The sequence below is a fragment of the Photinus pyralis genome, unplaced genomic scaffold, assembly GCF_008802855.1.
Source record: "Photinus pyralis isolate 1611_PpyrPB1 unplaced genomic scaffold, Ppyr1.3 Ppyr1.4_LG5, whole genome shotgun sequence".
Lineage (NCBI taxonomy): Eukaryota > Metazoa > Arthropoda > Insecta > Coleoptera > Lampyridae > Photinus > Photinus pyralis.
Genome location: NW_022170596.1, coordinates 36,778,673 through 36,790,654, shown reverse-complemented (window position 1 = coordinate 36,790,654; position 11,982 = coordinate 36,778,673). Strand labels below are relative to the sequence as shown.

The 11,982-nt window shown below is 34.7% G+C and overlaps 1 non-coding gene across 1 annotated transcript; it reads right to left on the bottom strand.

Annotated features, from left to right (window-relative positions):
- Nucleotides 1–11,155: 11,155 nt before the first annotated feature.
- Nucleotides 11,156–11,229, bottom strand: Trnat-agu. Its single transcript has one exon. It is a non-coding gene; the product is annotated as a tRNA-Thr (tRNA).
- Nucleotides 11,230–11,982: the final 753 nt, after the last annotated feature.

Here is an 11,982-nt window from a genome sequence, read left to right as displayed (position 1 = left end):
ATAAAAAAGGCTTAAAGGTCTTTTCTCTGTTGTAAATATATATACCTACAATTTATTATATGCACTCGGCGTAAATAATTATAGTTGCTGAACGAATTGACATTTAGGCAAAGAACGTTGTTCTCTGTGTGACTGTACCATCTAAGATACAAAATGAAAAACATGTTTCTTGATCTTTTCCAACGTGGGTAGTTGTTACGCCACTCCCAGCAATTTTAAAAGCGTCTTTTTATACTGTGCTATTCCATACGTTAGGAAAATTAACGTAGTTTCTGATGAAAAGTGTACCTACGTAATTTGAATCTAATACCAAAGGCGTTCCTGCAAATTGTTGTTTTTTAAATGTCAAACATACCCCCTCTGCTGTTGCTGATTGTTAGGTAACGAATTTGATATCTACTCATTAGAGAAACTGAGAATAGAACGTCTAAACATCGTTTAATGTTTCAGTTCCGATCTACATCGTTGGAAAGGTTTCCAATACCTGTGGCTAATGATGCAAATAATGTTTGTTTACATCAGCCTATTATCTATTAGAAATTCTCCGATTTGTTTGTCTGTACAGAGTGCAAATCGAAAAGTGGAACATAGGTGTTTAACATGGGAAATGACTTTTTCTTTGCGCAAACGTTTCTTAATTATTTTACGCAAAAATACTTCAAATAAAAGTTATAGAGATATAAAAAACTATGACAAAAGAAAAACATAGTCCATGGCTACTTATAGACTAAAAACTCGTGAAAACAGAATCTTTATAATTAATTTTTCGCGTACAAGAAGAGGTAGAATAATCGTTTCACATGATTTAGATGCAGAATTTATATCCCTATAACATTTATTTGAAGTATTTTTGCGTAAAATAATTAAAATACTTAGGAAACGTTTGCGCAAAGAAAAAGTAATTTCCCATGTTAAACGCCTATGTTCCACTTTTCGATTTACACCCTGTACAATACCACAGCTACTTAAATCTGTGATAATAGAAACTGCTATAGGTATATTGCGGAGAAATTTACTATTCGCAGTAGCAGGCTGGATTCTTATATGGCTGCTTATTTGTACTCATCAATTTCCCGGATTTATTGCTTGGAGATAGAAATCTATCAAAATTCAAGTTCAACTGTTGAAGTTTGCTCAGCAATATCATGGCAATGCTGAAGAAGAATCCGAATAATAGAAGGAATCTTGATGAAAGTCCGAAGAAACTATGAAGGTACTAAAGGATCAGAATGGAAGTAAATTACAATAAATGCGGGTAGCTACTCTTTGATTATAGTAATAATAGAGAAAAATACACGCACAAGTTTTTCATTTATTGTACCGCACTGTGGTGATTCTTCATCCAAGTCTCTCATTCGTTTCCTAATTTACCCGGCTATACGTATATTGGCTGTTTCCAGAAACGACTGCACTGTCCTTAGGTGAGGTATCAAAATCCCCCTTTCGTTTGGGCTTATTGGGCTATAAACTATGGATGTTTCCATATATTTTGCGCTAGTATCGACTAAATCCAAAACCCTTGTCTTTGCAGAGCTTATCTTTCTGGCTATTTTTATGAGCATGACTTCTTGGCCTACGACTATATGACTTTAAACACGTTTTAAAGATTCGGTAACATGCAAGTGTTTACCTCCCTTTTCACTTTCAGTCAGGTTCAGTACAATTTAAAAGAAATGCCCACCCAACAACATGTTTACCAATTTAAATTAGAGAGATTTTGATACTTTTGAAATAGGTACCTACAATGTCGGCTAAGAGACTTGGGAGGTATTATAATATACCGTAATCCTTAATTAAACTATTCCCAGAAAAAGGTTTCATTTTGTGTGTTAACCATCAGTAATTATTTTAGAATCAATTTTTTCACTTATGTAGCATTTCCAATCCTTCAGGTATACTACTTATCCTTGCAGTTTTTTGCCGCAATCGGATACGAACCCAACATCTGCCCTATAGAGGCGTCCTGTAGCATACAACTACCCTATTTTTACCTAATATCGAAAAGTAGTAAAATCAATTCAATGTGTTCGCATACGATATTTCAAACGAAATTTCAGAGCCTAGTTTTAAAGAAGTGTTTTGTGTAGGTACCTAATCGGTGCTGATGCATGACGCAAGTCTTGTATGAGTAATACAATTATTATGTACGTACATAAGGGAAGCAGGTCGCGATTGGACTCCTGTTTTTGCACATTGCAACCCCATTAACCAATGGGAAGGCTATGCATATGCAAGTCGAGAATGTATTGATGCACGGTGATGCAAGATCTTATTGCACGAGGAGTACACAATTTCCGGTTGTATGTGCACTCTCATTTGCTGTTACGTATATAAAGTATAATTCGTACCTGCTTCTAAATTACAAATTCAAATCTACGCACATCCGAGAAAACGGTGACAAAACACGGCGTTTTGGTATTTTTAGATTCCGTATAAGACCTCTTATGTATTGTGTTCTATACACTTTTACGACATTATTTACATTTATTGTATCGTGATCCTTGGAAGATTAATAGCTATAAACAGAAAGAGGAAATAGTTATGAGCAACCTTAAGTGTTTTATCTTTAATTTTACAGGTTTTCTGCTTTTTTACTATATTATTTATGCTGTAGGGTTCCTAATATCACTCGTAAAAAGAACAGAAAACTGTATTTTATGAAATTTTTATAAGCATAATATCCCATATTTCATATACACAAATTTGCTTGGCTCCTGCATGAGAATATGCTTCATCGAAGTCGAACAGTACGTACCTATATTCTGCTTTGAGTGTTTTATACCTACTGGCAAAAAGACTATGGGCCAATTGCACCGTCAAAATTAAGTATCCCTTAAAGTTAGGCATAACTTAAATACCATTGCAACGATTGTCTTAATAATCGTTGCCATAGATTTTAAGTTCGACTTAACTTTAAGCAAGGCTTAATTTTGTTGGTGCAACTGGGGCTATCTAACTAACCAACTTAAAAGTGCTTTTTTATTGCTTCTTACCTATACCCTAATTTCTAGCTATAGGGTATAGGTACATTACTTACGTAGGTATTGTACTTTTTTTTTAAATAGGATCCTCTTTCTACAGTCTAAACTAACTGCTGCTATGAAATCAGTTACACTAGTATTTGTATCTGTACTCCTATTAGATACTTACTTACTATACCTTACTGTATATTTATACGAGTATTAGGTACAAGGCGATATCTCGAAAACGGTCTCAGTATTTTTATGAAATTTTGGTAAGGATATGAGGGGACAAATTTCAACATATTTTTAAAATTTCCTCAGTTTTTAGGAATGAGGGTGACTGACATTTTAAATAAAATGTTTTTTTGTTTTTAAAATTCAAATCTACATAATAAACTACGTATGTGCTAACATTATTTTTCTTTAACGGTTTCCGTAGTTACGGAGCTATGGTTATTTCAGGTTCAAAAATTACAATAAAAGCAACTTACAACATCTAGAAGATGTTCTAAATTTTGCAGAGTTCTCATCCGCAGTGTGGATGTGCGCCCAGTAGTAAATATTTCCAAACAAAAATGCAAATTTCTTGAGTCGCTAATAGAAGCTCGAGCTGAAGGTGCCTCAAAAATTTAGTGTTGGTACTATTTTGTGGATAACTAATATCTCGATAAGTTCTCAACCAATCTTCTTATTCTTAAACTCGTTAAAAAGGGTAGAAAATGCACTATATTTCATTTCATATATAACTTCATATAAATGACTACTATATCTTTAACTTATTTGAAATTCGCCTTTCGGTACGGTTCTTGTTTTGTCCATATCTCGGTAACGGTGATCTCTAACTTAAATAAAATAATACTAAATATAATACGTTCCGTTTTTTATCGGCTTTCCAATGAACCTAAGATGACAAGAATAGAACAAGTAGTTATGGGGATGTGCCGTGTAACGGAGCTTCGAACTTGATGACGTTATAAAGCCGGGTGAAAAGTTTGGCCCTTCTTCCAAAATTAGTTGAATGTACCCAAACAACAATTCTGAATAAGGGGCCAATTTTTTTACGTATAGTAACTTACTACTACCCTTTCTTTCGTACTTAGGGAAAACTACGAAATGTGTTATAAATTGTGCATCATTCTCGTATTGCGTACAAGTTTAAGCTATACCGCACAGATGGCGTTTATATTACTGCCAAAGTTTATTGATCCAAATATTCCTCTGTTAAAGGATTCAAATGATGGGGGGTCTCTTTTTTTAAAGCAAAAACCGTTAATTAGGCATTCTGTTGTCGAACGACATTTTTGAAAGCTGTTAAGATTTTCATCTTGCAATTTTGATGAAAAAATACTACTATAAATACTCTATAAACTGCAGTTCTTAGATTCGCCTACATTCCGAGGTACTTTATTAAGACCAAAATAATAATAATAAACAATCGTTAACTGAAGACCATTACAGACGATTATTCATGAGAAAATCGTTAATTAGACTGATATATTTAAGCGTACATCTCTTCGCTTCAGGTTACAAATAATGTAGAGAAAAATAATTTCGTGTGGTTGATAGAGCTATTATCCCGCTGTAAATTGGATCGTTTAGAAATTAAGTTTGAGACAATGAAATCAACCGCGAGGAGTTGCAAAATTTAAATTTGAGAGCATACCAAATGAGACTTTAGCACACATACACACTTCAGAAAATAAAGTAGAAATATCACGAATGAAAAAGAAACTTTAATAAACAACACTCAAGAGTAAAAGAAAATGAATACGATAAAAATCAAATCAAAACTTGGTATTGCCAATTCAGAAGTAAGGAAAAGAGTTCTATGAAGTATTCGAAGGACGATTATTCTGGCTGGAATATACTCAAGATTTAGCTTTAAAATAAATGCTAGGAAAAATTTATTTATTTAAAAAAATAGTGAAATATTTACCAAAGTCCTGGATGTACATAATTACATAACATGCTCAAAATGTCAAAGTATCACCGTCAATGCTCCCAATATCAATTTATTGTAACCTGGGTTTGCCCGTATCATTTGTACCTTCCACCCTTCCATCAGTAATGTTTTTTTGCAAACCTTCGTATCCAATCGTGTCCAATGCAGGTGTCGCTTAATTCTCTTTTTCAGAGAAGTCCACAGACAAAGCCTACTTTCTCCATCCCTCCTCAACACCTCGTCATTTCTCACTTTGTTCACACAGAGAATCTTTAACATTCTTTGGTAACACCACATTTCTAGCACCTCTACCCTTTTTTTGTCTTTTCAATTTGAGGTCACATACACCTAGCACTAAATTACTGTCACTGTCGACATCTGGCCCTGTAAAAGCTCGGCAGTCTTTTATTTGATTTCTAAATCCTTGCTGGACTTTAATATAGTCGATCTGGTACCTTCGGCTAGCACCTGGAGTTTTCTGGGTGTACCGCCTCCGAGGATGAAGATTAAACCATGTGTTGCATGCCACTAACTCTCTGGATCTCCTCTTTCATTCCTTTCGCCAAGCCCAAAAAAAACCACTACAATTCCATATTTCACTTCTCCCACTACCGCATTCTAGTCTTCCATTATGATTATGATTAAATTGTCTTCTCCCTTAACATTACTCATTTACCTCATCATACACATTTTCCACCTCATATCCAGCTGTATGTTTCTAAGGTTTGCAGTGGCAATCTATGACTTTTAAATCTAGTTTCCGAATCTATATGCTGAATGTTTTCTGGAACAATTAGCTGGAACTAACGAATATAAGCAACTCGTAGGCTGCTGCTCAGTTAAGCAAAAGCTCTTTGGTTAGGTTAAGAGGGTAGCAAAGACGTATGTTGAGGTACATAGTTATCTACTACAATTATATTTAAATTTCACACCACAACATGGCAATCTTCCTTCACGTAGTTTTTTCTCTCTGCTGGAAAAACTGACTCTAACTATGAACGATATTAACGGCAACGGGTACCAGCTCGAAGTCTTTTTTCCCCTCCATCTGCAAAAAATGCGTATTCATCTTATTTGGTTTTTTTATGCGCAGATCGAATACTCTTGCAATTGCGAATCAATGCATGGATTAAAATAGGTATTCGATATTTTCGTCTCTATTCAACTTATCAGATATAGTTTTTGTATAATATGGCGACTTGTTGGCACTGAAATTTATTGTGTTTCGTTTTTCACTTTTCAATTTCCTGGAAATTTGCTCCTTGTCCTTCTGATACATTTTCAACTTAAATTCTAAATGCAATTTTTCTCTTGATATCCCTTTGTAGCTTTAACCCCGTGTCTCTAATTTTAATGGTATTGTATTTTGGAAATCAGTCTACGAAAATGCCTGCTAAAAATGCAGATTGAAAGTAATATTTCATAACCGGTGTGATTTACGATGATTCTACATGAAACGCAGAGAAAATATAGGCATCCGTTACCAAGTTTTGTTACATTTCGCATCTAGGTCTTAGACGGGTATTTGAATAGTTGTGTTTATATTTACTTAATGCTTTTACAAATTTTAGATCTATAACGGTGTGCCTTTTTGGTAAGTAAATTGGAAAAACTGATGAAATATGTAAATTGCTTGAAGCAAGAAAAGGTGTCGTTGGATGTTTTGTCTTCTACATTTGTGTTTTATTTTTAATTTGCACTGCCTCGGATAAATAAACGAATTTGAAAAGATCGAAATCTTGCAGGTCGTTTTATGACAATTCTACCAATGGAAAACTTCGATTTCAGTAAAGATGTTGTTAATTAGAATGTTTCAAATATTGAATTTTATTTAAGGATCGCCAATTGTTGCTGCTATATATTATCGATGATCGAAATTGTGAGAACCGTTATGTACGATCGATACCTCTTTCGGAAAATAAACAAAATGTTGTCTACGTACTTATGTAGATATTTAACAAAATTCAACAGTTGTAAACTGAAATATTGTCTTAATGAACGCATTGTTAAATGTTTAGAAAAGAGCGGATACAAACCCGTAAAACTGGAAGGCAGACTAGACGTAGACCGGGTCTTAACAAGATTTTGATACATATTACTACGATATGCATCCGTTATGAGTTCGTCGAGCAAAGTGCAAAGTTCACCAGCCACCCCTAAATGTCCCATGTGGGAATATGAAAATCGTGTTTTAGAAAGACCATTATAACTGGCAGGATTTACGTTTAGAAGCAAAATCGATCTTTGTCTACGACACCAAAACCTATGGCCTAAAATTTATTCTCCAGGTAAAAGCGTTTCGTATTATTGCGAAGCTACCTGGAGAGCTTTGACTTCGATTCCCTTTCTCCAATAGCGGCTCCGGCAAGAAAAGAAAGATTTACAAGTATGAATTGGGTTGGCATGTGAGCTATTGAAATCCTCAGGTATGTGACCTGTATATGTTTAGGTATACTTCTTATCTTAGGATACGTTTAAAAGTGCGTACGCAAAAAGCGGTTGTAAAATAAAGTACGTTAACGCATCCTCAGCCCCTTTCCACCCCGTCGGTCTAGTTTAGAATATCATTTTGTCCCGCTTGGGAATTTCGATTGGGTTGCTCGCTATTTTAACCTTTGACATTATTTACCTGAGCTATTCAAATATCTCCCGTGGAAATTCTTGTTTGATGTGCATTACACACAAACAGGGTATGCTAGAAATTTCATTTAAGCCAGGCGCCGAACTTGATTCGTAAAGGAAACCGTTTAATCTAACTTTTTCGTTGAATGGACATACCGAACAAAAAATCTAAGTCTTTGGGTTATTATACATGCTGTTGCAGCTGGTGTTTGTTTCTTTCGGGGCGTTAACATTTTTTTTTGTTAGCGGGATGCACCTTTGTGTGCAAAAAGCTAGAAAATGGCTTTGGGCTTAAAATATCGCAGGTCGTTATTAAATCAAAATCTGGGAATGTGTGTGAAAGAATTAGGTTAAGGTAAGATGTGACAATGGTCCAGTTTCACATAATAAATAATTTATAACAGCGTAGAAGTGACAAACTGCCCCTGTTATTCTAAGTTCATAAGGTCAAATATGCGGAACCGGAACTGTAGTGTAACAATGGATTTCGCCGAAAATCAGAACAAGTTTAAAATCTTCTTTTTATATCGTTTATTCCGTGAGCTTACATTACCTTAAATAGGGCTTCTGTTTGCTCCTGCAAATTTCGGGGTTAGTTTTATTGTAATCTACCGCCTTGGAGCGTTATTAAACGTTAAAAAATCGTACGTACACAATGACCATCGAATAATGCCTTCTAGGGTCATTGTGGACTTTAAAATTGAACTCGATGTTTATTTAATCCGTTAACGAAAGCTTTGATTAGTTTGATGAGTTTGTTTCTAGTAGATAACTAACTACACAATTTCATATTTCGAGTTGAAATTGTACTTAATTATGTAAGCCACGTATTTTGACCTTTTGTCAAAAACCAAGTACAATTTTATTGCAGGTATTAATTACCGCAAAAAGGAAAAATTTTTCCTTATATAATTAATTCAGATCTCTACATTATTGTTATATTTTACAGTGTAAGGGATTATAAACGCCAATTGTGATACGGTACCCTACTTTTAAAACCAGTTCTGCACGCCCTTTTCCCTTAAAATTGTTTAATAAATCGATTTTAGATAGGTGTAGCTTTCATCCATGACCACTACCTTTTGAATTACAACGTACGAGAACAATCTTCCTCATTGTCACGTCTTTTCCAATAAGTAACGGCATAAAAAATTTTGATATGAAGCAGTAGTTACTGATATCTTGTTTGGACCGTTGGAGTTTTGCACTGATTTTGTATTTAATGTCTTTGGAGGTGAGCTAATTTTGCATTTTCTAATGCTCACCAAATCTCTAAAACAGTGCGCCGTTTTAGTGATTTGTATTACGCAAGTCAAAATTTTCTCTTTTGTATTATGAATCTAAATACAACTTCTTCGATACAAAAAAAACTTCTACGAAATTTAGGTACCTTATTATACACTGTTGTTATTTACATTGTTATATATTCTAGAAGTTTGTAGTGTGTTTGAATGTTTGGGCCCTACTAATTTAAATATCCTTTTCATAGGTAAATGTGGAATTTCAGATGATAGGTACCTTTACTAGCTTTTTAAGAGTATAAGTGCAATCTCAGACGTGTGGCAGATGGGTAATACAGGCTGGAGCATTGCAAACAAAGCAGAGCTATTTTCGGGTTCCGTCAAAATCTTCTTCTTTTAACCGCGATTGATGTGGTGTTCTTGTTCTCAAACTTTCTATCATTATATCTAGAGAAGTTACAATACTTCTGCAGAGGCTTCAGAGTGAGTGTGCATAATATTTAAAACATTCAGCGAATTGTCCTGGGAGCGTATTGTACGGGAGCGAATTATCCGGGCGCGAATTGCTCGCGCCCCTAAATGATCTACAAGCAACCCTCCAATTGCCTTCTGAAGATTAAGTCCCGTCTTGTTTTGAAATTAATTTTTTAGTAAATGTTGTCTTAAGGTGAAAATTCCAACTCTATATATCTGCTTTCGTTTACAGTGGGGTTGGACACGACCGACGCCAAATGAAAGGTGGACGCCCAAATGTACCGAAAAAAACCCAACGCAAGAGGCGATGCATTAACATCGTTACTGAACTGAGTTTGGATTCCAAATTAGTTGAGGTGTAGGTATTTTCACAATAAATAATACCTCTAATCTTAGTGCACAGTAAAATTGTTTTGCTTAAAACCCTTTATCCTTTTTGGCACTCTTTTAAATGATGATAACCGTTAAAGCGGTGTCGATTAGATCGTAAAATGTTTTCACAAAACCGCATCCAATTTTAGTCCTTAAAAAACCTTCCCCATAAACTCTTTAATTACCGATAATGAAAGCGAGCGGTACGGTCCAAAAATCATTTTCAGGCATAAGAAGTGAATCCAGGCAAAGATACCGTGAATCAAAAAATGGAACTCGCCATCATTCTTCAAATTAAACTGGCATGCTTCAATACCGCATTTGGTGAATCACTCCCTTTAGATCGTTCGTAATTCTATTTAAAGATTCCAAACATCTTTGAAACACCACATTCCCTTCTAGTAGGAGAGCTGGTAGACACTTTTGGGTGGGTAATTGAGTCACACTGAAAACTTGTCCAATACTTCTCCAATAATACCCACCTGGATGAGGAATAGCGGGGCTAAATCAACCCTTATATTTTTAAAGATACGAATTTTTTATTTAATGTTCTTGAGCCATTTCGAAATTTTTATCACCTTTAAATTTAATATTTAAAAAGCGAAAAAATTAATAAGCCAAATCATTTAGTGGAGCCTTGCACTTTGCCAGGCGCCTTCAAAGTTTGAAAGAATGTATACTGGCCGCCATAAATACATGAACACCCAGTGTACTTTGATCAATTTTGATGAAATTTTCGGGACAACATGTCTTTATTAACGAACTCCTAGCGAGTTCATAATTTTGCGATGTCTATCCGTCTGACCGTTAGCACATCTCAAAAACGAGTGGACCGATTACGGTGAAATTTTGCAGGTGAATTCTTTATCAAATTTGTATATCGGAGTTCATGAATTGGTAACGTAGGCAAAAAATATAGAAGACCATTTTGATATCTGCGTTAGTTATGAACCAAATTACATGAAATTCAGCATTGCTTGAGCCATATAGCCATACCCAGGAGCTCGTTTGCTGTATTTGTTTACACATTTATTTTGAAATAAGAAACGATAAAAATTTCAACATGATACAAATTAAAGTTTTTCAAACTTAGAAGACGCCTGGCGAAGTGTTAGCCCCGCTACTCCTCAGACAGGTCTGCAATTCTGTGTTGCTCTCGGACTATTCAAATCAAACGTTTTTAGAAATATTTTCATACAAGAAATGAGAATTCTAAAATTTTACTTTTGTAATGTGCGACAAACACATGCTCATCTCTGAAGAATTTTACATTATTTGTTAAGAAATAGAAAAGTTGACTGCTTGAAGGGCCATTTATAAAAAAAAACAAAGTTTGCGGCACATTTTAATCAGAAATATTCTATATAAAATGCAATTGAAATCGCAAATATGCCCGCTGACGAATTGCTTCCATTCGTGGTGCAGGTATTTAATAATACTAAAACGTGTACATGCTATTTAATTTTTTTTTAATTAGTGAACAGTAACTGTTATACAAACAAGTTGTTGTAGCAATTAAAAAATATCTCATAGGTATGAGTAGGCCCCGGAGGGATTCGAACCCTCGATCTCCTGTTTACTAGACAGGCGCTTTAACCAACTAAGCCACGGCGCCGTTGTGTAGATAGGTTTTCGTAGTATGTTGATTTTCCAAACTTGTTGCAATTAAACATGAATGCATTATGCATAATATGCATATACGCATATCATATTTTACATGCATAAACCTACAAAATTACATTATTTAAATTCAAAACAAAGTATGAAATTCCATACACTAGGTAGGTATCGAAAGAACAATTCCATTTATGTACCTTCACTAATTCACCAAATTGTGAAATTTTACCTATAGGCTGTACTACATTAGATATTTCATGTTCGGGTTCATAATATCCTCTTTAGTAACGGCGAACGGCCAAACCTGAAAAGCTTTGGTAACAAAGAAACGCAGAAGCTCAGAAGGATCGTAAGACATTTTTGCGCATTTTTGAAAGAAAAATACGCTATTAGATATATTCGTTATGGCTGGCTGACTGATCTCAGCAATTACAATAGCTACACGCTTCAAATTTTCACTCAATGCTTAAAGCTTTCTGCTACAGTGTATATGTGCAGGCTGTATAGTCTATTTTGAGTTAGATTACGCATGAAATGGATAATTTAAAAGTTTTTTTTTTTAATACTGATCTGTATTAGGTACCAAAAATGCGCTTCATAATCATGCATATGATGCTGATTTACAACTTGTTTTTAAATGCTGATTTTAAACACAATAAGTTTAATAAAATCCATCAGACCGAAATTTAAGAAAATTCCCCAATATAAACTGGTCATTTACGAAGATTTCAATTTTAAACCTCAAGCTTTG